The sequence below is a fragment of the Aethalodelphis obliquidens genome, unplaced genomic scaffold (genome assembly GCF_003676395.1).
Source record: "Aethalodelphis obliquidens isolate GAN/ISIS:26980383/991018 unplaced genomic scaffold, ASM367639v1 scaffold5, whole genome shotgun sequence".
Lineage (NCBI taxonomy): Eukaryota > Metazoa > Chordata > Mammalia > Artiodactyla > Delphinidae > Aethalodelphis > Aethalodelphis obliquidens.
Window position 1 is genome coordinate 26,382,398 of NW_020837949.1, and position 12,051 is coordinate 26,394,448.

Below are 12,051 nucleotides of genomic sequence, written 5' to 3' on the forward strand. Positions count from 1 at the left end.
ATAGCGACAATGACGATGTGTTGTTGTAGGTTTACCGATTGTAACAAATGTCCCACTCGGGTGGAGGAGGTTGATAATGAGGGAGGCTATGCATGTATGGGGGCAGGGGGTATTCAGAAAATCTCTGTACCTTTCACTCAATTTGGCTGTGAATCTAAAACTGTGCTAAAAAATAAAGTCTGTTTAAAAAGCCCCATATTTTCTAATTATAAATGACATTAATATGGAAGTTTTCTAGAACATGTTTTAAGTGGGCATATATATTTCATACTACTTTCAAATTAACTTATGAAGTAAGTTCAAACTCCTTTATAAAATGAAAATATTGAAATTTTCCAATGGACACCTGATTTTTTTAGCTTTCTGAACCTAACTGCATATAAAAATACAAAAATGTTTTATAAGCTTCTCAACTAAAAAAAATTAACATTCACATGAAATACGCTACAATGAAAGTGATCATATCTTTTGAGTTACTTTGGTAACTTAGTTGCTTCATATATTATATTGAATTTTAACCTATAAAACAAAAGCAAAGCAGAAATTGAAGTAGGCAAAATACAGAGATCAGAGAAAAATATCCAGGTCTTAGTGATCTAATCTGCCAGAGAAGAATTCAGAGTATTTTCCTTTATTGTTGCTCATTTTCTTTATAGGATATAGTGACACATAATGGCCCTAAACACAAAAGTTTTCTACTTAAAATGAAAAAAGAGGCAGTTGTTTATCAGTTTTGGTCTTATTTTTTGAACACCTATCTTACTTTTTAAAAAGTAAGTCTTTATGAGCTTACAAAGAAGCAGAGTTTTATAATCAAAAGATTTGTTCAGTCATACAATCATACAAAAGCGCCTTGAAATTAATTAATGATATAATCTCTATTAATTCAGAAATTAATTCTATCTCATATTATTATCTATTCTATACTATATTTTAATATAGAATATATAATATTTTATTATCATTATTTGTGCATGTATCTTTACTCTTTTCCTAAACTATAATCTCCTTCAGTTGGTATGATCTTATTTATCTATTTATGTTTGTTTGTTTATATTTTTTGGCATAGTACTTTTAAAAATTATTTATTTATTTTATTGAGGTATAGTTGATTTCCAATATTATATTAGTTATATTAGGTGTACAACATAGTGATTCAAAAATTTTATACAATATACTCTCCAGAGTTTGGTTTTTAATGTTTACTGAATAAATGTATGAATAAAACTCGAAGAATTTACACATTTTACTTATTCAAATTATAAGCAAGACTGAATTGTGTAGGTGAATATATGACCTTTGCCCTGTTTATTTAATAAAATTTTTTTCTTAATGTCTGACATTCTTTTAACATTTATTGAGCACCTACTATATGTCAGACACTATTCTGGATACTGGAGATATATCAGAAAATAAAACAGCCAAAACCACCAGCCCACATGGAGCCTCCACTCTTGTGGACAGAGAAAAGCAAAAAATAAATAAGTAAATTGAATAGTGTGTTAGGAATTAACAGGGAATTGGCAGAGGGGGTACCAGGCATTGGGGTCTGCAGTTTCAAATAGTTGAGCCAGGGAAGGGCTTTCTGAGAAGGAGACATTTGAACAAAGACTTCCAGAGAGTGAGAGTGAGCCACTTGAATATCTGGGAGGAGAGCATTCCAGTCTGAGGGACAAGAAGTGCAAAGGTCCTGAGGCAGGAGTGTGCCTGGAGTCTTTCCAGAACAGCAAGAGGACAGTTGTAGCTGGAGTGAGTCAGCAAGTATGAGAGTAGCAGATGAAGTCAGAGAGATCATGAAAAGTTGGATCATGTAAGGTCTTGAAGGTCATTGTAAGAATTTTGACTTTTACTCTGAATGTGATGGGAGGTATTGGAGGATTTGAGCCAAGGAATGGCATAATCTGATCTACATCTTAAATAGGATCACTGTGCTGTAATGTTAAGAACAGACTGCAGAGGCGCAAAGTGGAAGCAGGGAGACCAGTTAGGCAAGAGATGACGGTGCCTAGGACTAGGGCAGTAGCAGAGATGGTAATGAGAAGTGGTCGGTATGTGGATATACTTTGAATTAAAGCCAATATTTGTTTTTTTGATGGAAAGGAATCAAGGATAATAGCAAGGTTTTGAACTGAGCAAACAGAACGATTGAGTTGCTATTGAGAGGGAAATCTGATGAGGGAGCAGGTTTGTGTAGATTAGAAACTTATTTTGGAAAAGTTAAGTTGGAGAAGCCAGCTAAACATCTAAGAGGTGAAATCAGGTAGGGAGTTGGGTCTACGAGTCATGAGGTTAGCAGGGTGATCTTGATTAGAGACGTGAAATTAAGAGTCATCAGTGTGCAGACGGTGTTTATAGTCCTGGGATGGAGGAGGGCACCCAGAGAATGAGTGTAGTTGGAAAAGATGAGGGGTTCAATAACTGTGATTAAAATATTTGAAAAATGAGAAACAAAGGAAAAGAAAAGGAGGCTGAGTGGCTACGAGATAGGAGGAAAACCAGGAGAGTGTCATGTCCTGGAGTGAAATTAAGAAAGTATTTCAAGACAGGTGGAACATACAGTCTTGTTGTGTTAAACGTTGCTGACAAGTCAAGTGAGATGCAACTTGACAGTGCCCATTGATCGGATTTATAGATGGGAGTGACATCCACAGAAGTGGGGCTAAAGGGGTGGGGCGGAGGGGAAAGAGCTTGATCGTGTATAAAAGAGAGAGTGGGAAGAGACTGTAAACTTTTGAGCAGTTTTACTCTCAAAGAAATGAGAGAATAGAGTGATAGTTGGAGAGCCCCGTAATCAAAAATATGTGTGTGTGTCTGTTTTAAGAAAGTGAGAAAGAAGCATATTTGTGTGCTGGAATGATACAAAAGAATGCTTGTCAGGAGAAAGACTTGCTGGAGCAAAGTTATTTAGAGACACCTAGGATTAGGGTCCAAGGTACAGGTGGAGGGATTGAGTACATTCCACCTGCCACGCTGGGAGCTTTCCCAGGAACCCTGTCTAGGAAATGTTGCTCTAACAGTTTTACAAAAGAGAAAACTGAGACTCAGAAAATTTAAGTAATTTGTAAATGTAATACAGCTAGTAGAAGGCAGAGCTGAATTTCAAGTTGTATTCTGCTGTAAATCTAGCGCTCTTTCCAAGTTCTCACAGCTGGAGAGCCATTAAAATGGCAACTTCGTTGTGGTATTTAATGCTGTGCACATGACTGGAGAAGAAGTCGAGAAAATGTGCTGAGGTACACACTGCTTACTAATTATCTAGGGCTCAATTTGTACAGTACAGTAAAGCTCTTTACGCTTTAGCCCCCCAAACACATTCGCCCCTACACGAGGGGGATGAGGATGATTGGACAGAAGCATGATCTAAAAAAAAGATTTACTGTGGGAAGAGTTCCAAATTATAGTGGGGTTTTTTTCCCCTAATGCGTTCTCTAATATAAAAGAGATATTTGAAAATGCATTCTATTTTGACTATATGTTAAGCTTCGTAAGTCCTGCAGAAGTAAAAGAAATGATATAAAACATGATATTCTTGCAGAAAGATTTTAATGAGAGCCGTGTTAGGACCTTACTCCCTGGGCCACTAAGTTTGTTATGATCCTTGTACATTATTGATTTTTAACCTGTGTCAACAATCTTTTCAGAGTTTGGTCATTGGTCAGATTATCTCCCGGTGAGAGGATAGGAGTGAATCCGCATACACTCAGTCCTACAATTATCAAAGAGGTCAAAGGGAGGGACCTATAGTTGGCTGAGTAGTAGCTCCTTTCCATACACAAAGGACATACTGGACAAAAGCCAGCACAGCAGTGCTTGAATGGCCTCATCTCTTGGAGATAAATTAGGGCTAGGAGTGATGGAGTATTATTTTATTAGTTAACTTTAGTTAACAAGTTTAATGAATATATTCTATATACTTAGCTCTCCTCCACTGAAGAGGTATCAGTGCACAAAACTGCTTAAAAAATCTCTGCTTTTTGTAATGGTTACAATCTAATGGGGACAGATAGATAATAAGCAATAAGGATAATTGACAAGTAAATTTTACGGTATGTCACAAGCTAATAAGTGCTATGGAAAAAAATACATCAGGGTAAGGGGGATTGAAAATGGGGGGAATTATAGTAGTTATAAATCTTGTCTTTGATGCTAACACTCCAAATAAGGACATGAATATTCTTAAAGCAGAGAATGACTTCCAAATCAGCAGAAAGAATTTTCTTATGTCTTACATATAGTGTTTATTGCTTTTAGTATAAAGGCAGTAGTACTGAATTCTGAGGCACAGCTGTGGTGTGGGAATTGGATGAACTTAACTGTCACCCTTTGAAATCCTTGTTTCTGACAGGTCAGATATTTCAAAATCTCTTGTTAAGAACACTTTGAGCATGTTCCTTTCTTGGGGACATTTTCATCTTTAACAATAACCAACTTAGAGAAAGTAGGACAGAGCAACTAGGATATTTTGAAAACAACAAAGAAACAGATGCACCATTGCTAACTGCTTGGCACTCTGAAACTCTGAATATTTAAAAAGCATCAATTGTATTTCTAAAATTCGAGCAAGGTCATAGGCTGACAATGCCATCCTGTAAAACTCTTATCATAAAACTAATGAAATCGAAAACTAGTGATATTTTGCAGGGCAGTAAAAGGAGGAAGGAAGATCAGGTAATTATTTTTGTATTTCCCCACACCCAGTGCTTGTCAATGAGAAGCTGCAGGGGAGAGACTATCTTAGATTATTTCTGCATCCCCAGAGCTGAGCACAGGATCTGATATAAAGTATGCTTGTTCTCAGATACTGAAGTTCCAAACAATCACTCAGGATACTCACTAAAAATGTATAATCTTGAGTTCCACTGTGTGGAATATACTTACACTAACTTATACTAACCAAATATGTGCTGTTCATGAAATTCAGATTTAAATCTAGCAACCCTAATATATAATTAAAATTGAGAATGTGTATCCCATACGTCTAAGGACAGATTTCATAGCTATGAGACAATCACCTACCTGGGTAACAAGGGTCTATAAATTAATTCAGTTTTCTATGGCTCTGAAAAGACTAAATTCTCTTACTTGGCCCCAAAGTAGGTTTGTTTATTTCTGTCTGTTTTGAGGCTAGAAATTAACACTGGCTTCTCAGCTTGGAGGTAACAGTGATTAGTCATATAGTGGGACTCAGTAGGTGAGTCTGATGTAATAAACATTATTGAGAAACTTCTTAAATATCCTGATGACATTATTGCAGCATTTTTTGTATATGAAGATTATGAAGGGAATAATCCCTTCATAATAAGGGATTATTATCATATTATTATCATATTATCATATCATATTATTATCTCATATCATAAGGGAATATCCCTTATGATAAGGGAAAATCTAGCTATTTCAGTTTGTGTATATTCATGTTTCAATGAAAAATGCCAACTGTTAACTTATTTGGATGGAGATCAATGTTCTAACCACTCTTTAGTTCTTAAAAATTCTCATAATGAAATGATCATAAAAGTTTCTGCAGACTGGCTGATTATTTTTATTCCTCAGGTATGCTCACCCCTGTTTCATTTTATATTCAAGCTGATTGATTTTCATTGATTCTGCTCCACCATCGGGGACTCCAAACAAACCAGTCCTAAAAAGTTATGGTTATGGCAGTAAGGAAAGGAAACGGTTCAAGATCCCCATAGAATTAGAAAAAGACATTTTATAAGTTTTCTATTGCTGTGTAACAAATTGCCACAAATTTGCAGCTTAAAACAACTTCCATTTATTGTCTCACATTTTCTGTGGGTTGGGAGTATAGGCAGTATAGGCACAGTTTAACAGAGTTCTCTGCTTGGAGCTCAAGGCTGCAGTCAAAGTGTTAGCTGGGGCAGGGATCTCCTCTGAGTCTTGGCATCCTCTTCTAAATTTCCACGTTTGTAGGCAGAATTTATTGCATTAAGTTTTTAAAATTTGAGGTGTCTTGCTTCTTTAAGTCCAGAAAACAGAGAGAGTCTCTGACTTCTGCCTCTGACTTCTAGACCCTCTTTTAAAGGACTCACCTGATTAAGTCAGGCCCATGGAGGATAATTTCCCTTTTGATAACTTAAAGTTCACTGGTTAAGGAACTTAATTACATCTGCAAAATCCCTTTATCTTTGCCATTTAATATAACATTATCACAGGGGTGACATTATTTAAAATAACATTATCACAGGGGTGACATCTCATTCCAACTAATGGTTGGAAGCAAGAGTCTCAACTACACTCATGGGAGAGGATTATATAAAGGTTTGGGTCATTGGGGGTTATCTTTGAAATTGACCTACTATTTTACTTACAGAATTAACTCTCAGATCTCAGCCAATTTTGGAAAGAAGTGAGATAAAAAGATAATTAAACTCCCCTCTATGAGATATAAATGTGTATTTGGAGAATTAGTGAGCAAAAAAGAAAAGGAGGTCAAAAGAAATAGAGAAGGTAGGCCCAACATTATGGTTCTAATAAGAAAGATTATCAGTGAAAATTCAGGGACCAGAGTGTTCAATAATTTTATGATAAGTACCATCTAGAATTCAATGTAAAATTATTTGCTTACATGTATAATTATTTGTGCACTTGCATTTAGTGGAATTATTGGTTCATTTATATGTGGAGTTAAAAAAAAAAACAAGCTCATAGGTACAAAGGACAGATTGGTGGTGGCCCGAGATGGGGAATGAGAGTGGGTGAAATGGATGAAGGGGTCAAAAAGTACAAACTTTAAGCTGTAAAATAAATTGTCATCGGTATGTAATAAGCAGCTTAGTGACTATAGTTAATATTCAAATATTTATTGCGTATTTGAAAGTTGCTAAGAGAGTAGATCATAAAAGTTCATCACAAGAAAAAAATTTGTAACTGTATGGCGATGGATGTTAACTAGACTTATTGTGGAGGTCATCTTGTAATATATATATGGATATCAAATCATTACGTTGTACACCTGAAACTAATATAACATTATATGCCTATTATACCTCAATAAAAAATTACCTGCTATAATGTTTTTGGAATATAAACCTCTACAGTGTCCCAGAATCTCAGAAAAGCTTGTTGCACGTAGGTTACATATAGAAACCGAGAATTGATAACTAATAATATAGATAATTATGACTCCTTGGATATATTGTGTATACTGCAGGTTCTCCACCATATATGTGGTCAGGATTTGAGTCCATTTTTCTTAAATATTGCAAACAAGATGATCCCAATAAACTGGAAGTCTTGGGAACATTTAAAAATTTAATTTATAGGTTACATATGTTTCTGTCTGAGAAGAGAACAGTAATTAGAAATTGTCTTAAAATATATAGCCAAACCTACCTCAAGATAGGCCAGGAGAATATGGTTCATTCTGAAATGAGGGGTCATAAAACAAACAAATACTTAAGCTTTTGTAAAGAAGAACTTAGAAATGTTTTTATTGTATTGGCAAGTGGTTGCTGTCATATAGCCTTCGCAACCTGGTAACACAATTCCAGATACTACCTGTGTCAGCAAAATGCTGCCCTTCAGACAGATGACAGTTTATTAGATTTTCAAAATTGCACTTTTCGTGATAAAAATCACCTCAGGACTCAAGTACAAAAGAAATGACATGTGTTTATATGAGTTTGATTCAGAGATTAGAAGAAGTGAAATATTAATGCTATTTATTGAATGTTGTAACATTCAATACCTGCTGAGTATAAATGTACACAAAGTCAGCATAAGATTCCTTCTGTCTATGAGAGGATTGAAATCATACAAGAAGCGTTCAATCTATCAAAATTAGAAAACATTTTGGTGTTTGGTCCTCAGCTTTTGGTCTTGTTTATGGTTTCCTTTGCTGTGCAAAAGCTTTGAAGTTTCATTAGGTCCCATTTGTTTGTTTTTATTTCCATTACTCTAGGAGGTGGGTCAGAAAGGATCTTGCTGTGATTTATGTCATAGAGTGTTCTGCCTATGTTTTCCTCTAAGAGTTTGATAGTTTCTGGCCTTACATTTAGGTCTTTAATCCATTTTGAGCTTATTTTTGTGTATGGTGTTAGGGAGTGATCTAATCTCATACTTTTACATGTATCTGTCCAGTTTTCCCAGCACCACTTATTGGAGAGGCTGTCCTTTCTCCACTGTACATTCCTGCCACCTTTATCAAAGATAAGGTGACCATATGTGCATGGGTTTATCTCTGGGCTTTCTATCCTGTTCCTTTGATCTATCTTTCTGTTTTTGTGCCAGTACCGTACTGTCTTGATTACTGTAGCTTTGTAGTATAGTCTGAAGTCAGGGAGCCTGATTCCTCCAGCTCCTTTTTTCGTTCTCAAGATTGCTTTGGCTATTCGGGGTCTTTTGTGTTTCCATACAAATTGTGAAATTTTTTGTTCTAGTTCTGTGAAAAATGCCAGTGGTAGTTTGATAGGGATTGCATTGAATCTATAGATTGCTTTGGGTAGTAGAGTCATTTTCACAATGTTGATTCTTCCAATCCAAGAACATGGTATATCTCTCCATCTATTTGTATCATCTTTAATTTCTTTCATCAGTGTCTTATAATTTTCTGCATACAGGTCTTTTGTCTTCTTAGGTAGGTTTATTCCTAGATATTTTATTCTTTTTGTTGCAATGGTAAATGGGAGTGTTTTCTTGATTTCCATTTCAGATTTTTCATCATTAGTATATAGGAATGTGCTGGCAAGATTTTTTTTTTTAATTGAAGTATAGTTGATGTATAATATTGTGTCAGTTTCAGGTATATAGCAAAGTGATTCAGATATATATACACATATCTATTAGATTATTTTCCATTATAGGTTATTATAAGATATTGATTATTGTTCCCTGTGTTATATAGTAAATCCTTTTTGCTTATCTATTTTATGTATAGTAGTTTGTATCTGTTAATACCATAGTCCTAATTTATCTCTCCCCCTTCCCTTTTCCCTTTGGTAACCATAAAGTTGATTTCTGTGTCTGTGAGTCTGTTTCTATTTTGTTTATAGGTTCATTTGTATTATTTTTTAGATTCCACATATAAGTGATATATAATATTTGTCTTTGTCTGACTTACTTCACTTAGTATAATATTCTCTAGGGCCATCTGTGTTGCTGCAAGTGGCAATATTTCATTCTTTTTTATGGCTGAGTAATATTCCATTGTGTGTATATATATATATATATATATATACACACACACACACACACCACATCTTAAACCAATTATCTATTCATGGGCATTTGGGTTGTTTCCATGTCTTGGATACTGTAAACAGTGCTGCTATGAACATTGGGGTGCATGTATCTTTTCGAACTGTAGTTTTTTCTGGGTATATGCCCAGGAGTGGGATTGCTGGGTCACATGGTAACTCTATTGTTAGTTTTTTAAGGACCCTCCATACTGTTCTCCATAGTGGCTGCAACTATCTACATTCCTACCAACAGTGTAAGAGGGTTCCCTTTTTTCGGCACCCTCTCCAGCATTTATTATTTGTAGAATTTTTGATGATGGCCTTTCTGAACAGTGTGAGGTGATACCTCATTGCAGTTTTGATTTGCATTTCTCCAATAATTAGCGATGTTGAGCATCTTTTTATGTGCCTGTTGGCCATCTGTATGTCTTCATTGGAGAAATGTCTATTTAGGTCTTCTTGCTGGCAAGATATTTCTAATGCACAAGATGAAAGGACAGGATAAGTGACAGAGCTAGTTACCAGAAATTAGGCTTTCTTGTATTACATCATGGCCCTCTCATTTGTTTCCTCCTCCATCTCTCTCACCCTCTCTCTCTCTCTCCTTCTCTCTCACTCTTGCTCTCTCTCTCTCTCACTCTGTCTCTCTCTCTCTCTCTTAATTTATATATCTATATACCTAAAGGTTAAGTGAAAGAAAGTAGTTTGGCTAATTAAGGTAAAATGATACTAAGAAACATGGCACACAAAACAGAGGTTAAAAGGATGCTTTTCAGATTTCTCTCAGAACCTCCAAGAAAATCAGAGTCACACTGCAAAAACAAACAACTCCCTTTGGAGGGGGAACCTATTCACTCAGTGGCCTCAAATCACACATTAATATAAAGAGAGTGAGGTAAGCTTCGTGTTTTGGCCAATTGTAGTCTCTATTAATAAATTTTAGAGGGTGACTTTATCAGTTATTTTCATTGTTTAGTATATTCATAATTAATCTATAAATAACATTCTAGAAAAATTTCTTATTGAGTTCTCTGCAAACATTCCTTCTTCTCCTTTTGATTCTGCTCTCTTCACTGCTGTCAGAACTCTATCTCTTAAACAACTTATCTAATTATTTATTTCCCATGACTTGCACATTTCTATTAAATCCAGATGGCTTTCAGGAAAAAATACTAAAGCCTCTGGCTAGGCATTCAATGCCCCTCCTCGTGTGGCCTGAAATGACCTCTATGACCTTATTTTCACACATGCATCTCAATTCCATAGACCCACTCATGTGACTCTATTCGGGAACATTTATGTCTCATCCTTCAATAAATATTCCGTATCAAATATTCCATATCATTTCATGAGACTAAGTGGCTGCAAATGCTGTCGCTTTGCCTAGAATATCATTCCTCCTTTTATGCCTGACAAATTCTGCTCAGGCTTCAGGATCAAGTGTAACTTTATTTATTTGTGAACTCTTTCCTGAATCCTGTGGGCAAGCAATCTTTTCTTCCTCTGAGTTCCAGGAGATAGTTTTTCTCCCTATTATAACGTGCTACATTGCATTGCAGTTTATCTGTTTCCATATTTGACTTCTCTGTAAACTGTAAGTTCATCTGGTACCAGGATTGTCTAACTCATTATTAATTCCACAGCACGTGATATGGTGTTTGTGACCAGCAGATAATCGATAAATGTTTGTCAAATTAAATTAAAGCTCCAGAAGCTCTATTCTTTGTTGCAAAAATTTCTTGGATTGATTCTTTAAAAAAAAAACTTTACTTTTTTAAATAAATATTTGGAGTCCTGATTTTATGTTCTAAGTAGGACGTAGTAGGTTACAGTAAGCCAATACTCCTACTGTAGCAATGTGAAGGTGGATAAGTTGCAAAATTGTAGTGTTAAAAGGTTTCAGAAATCTACGGAATCAACAAGGACTAGGTGGAATAAAATTATAGAGAGGGAGGCAGACGCCACCACCCCAGAACCTCCTGTGCTGCCCGACCATGGTCAATCCTACCGTGTTCTTTGACATCGCCGTCGATGGCGAGCACTTGGGCCACGTCTCCTTTGAGGTAAGGGACCTGGAAACCACGAAGTGACTGCTCATCCAATCCATAAAGTTATATTAACAGACTGGAGCTGTTTGCAGACAAAGTTCCAAAGACAGCAGAAAACTTTTGTGCTCTGAGCACTGGGGAGAAAGGCTTTGGTTATAAAGGTTCCTGCTTTCACAGAATAATTCCAGGATTTATGTGCCAGGGTGGTGACTTCACACGCCATAATGGCACTGGTGGCAAGTCCATCTATGAGGAGAAATTTGATGATGAGAATTTCCTCCTGAAGCGTACGGGTCCTGGCATCTTTTCCATGGTAAATGCTGACCCCAACACAAACGGTTCCCAGTTTTTCATCTGCACTGCCAAGACTGAGTGGTTGGATGGCAAGCCTGTGGTCTTTGGCAAGGTGAAAGAGGGCATGAATATTGCTGAAGCCATGGAGCGCTTTGGGTCCAGGAATGGCAAGACCAGCAAGAAGACCACCATTGCTGACTGTGGACAAATCTAATAATAAATTTGACTTGTGTTTTATCTTTAAAAAAAAAAATAGAGGGAAACTGTATACAAATGATCTTTGCATCACCAGATATTTTTTTCTTGCGGAGGAATTGCCAGTTCTTGTGTGAACTGAGGGTCAGGGTTGGCTCCTGTGCAGCGCCTCTGCTGGGGAGAGAGAAGTAGGAAGGCCTTTTGCTATTGTGTGGATCTGGAGCTGCAAATTGGAATCTTGAGGAACCACAAACATTTGCAATCATCAAAGACAGAATTTAAATTCACATGAAATATTTACCAAGTCAACCATC

At 36.2% G+C, this 12,051-nt stretch overlaps 1 pseudogene across 1 annotated transcript; it reads left to right on the forward strand.

Moving 5' to 3' along the window:
- Nucleotides 1-11,288: 11,288 nt before the first annotated feature.
- Nucleotides 11,289-11,795, forward strand: LOC113617818 (peptidyl-prolyl cis-trans isomerase A pseudogene; annotated as a pseudogene). Its single transcript, XR_003431779.1, has one exon. The product of XR_003431779.1 is annotated as a peptidyl-prolyl cis-trans isomerase A pseudogene (transcript).
- Nucleotides 11,796-12,051: the final 256 nt, after the last annotated feature.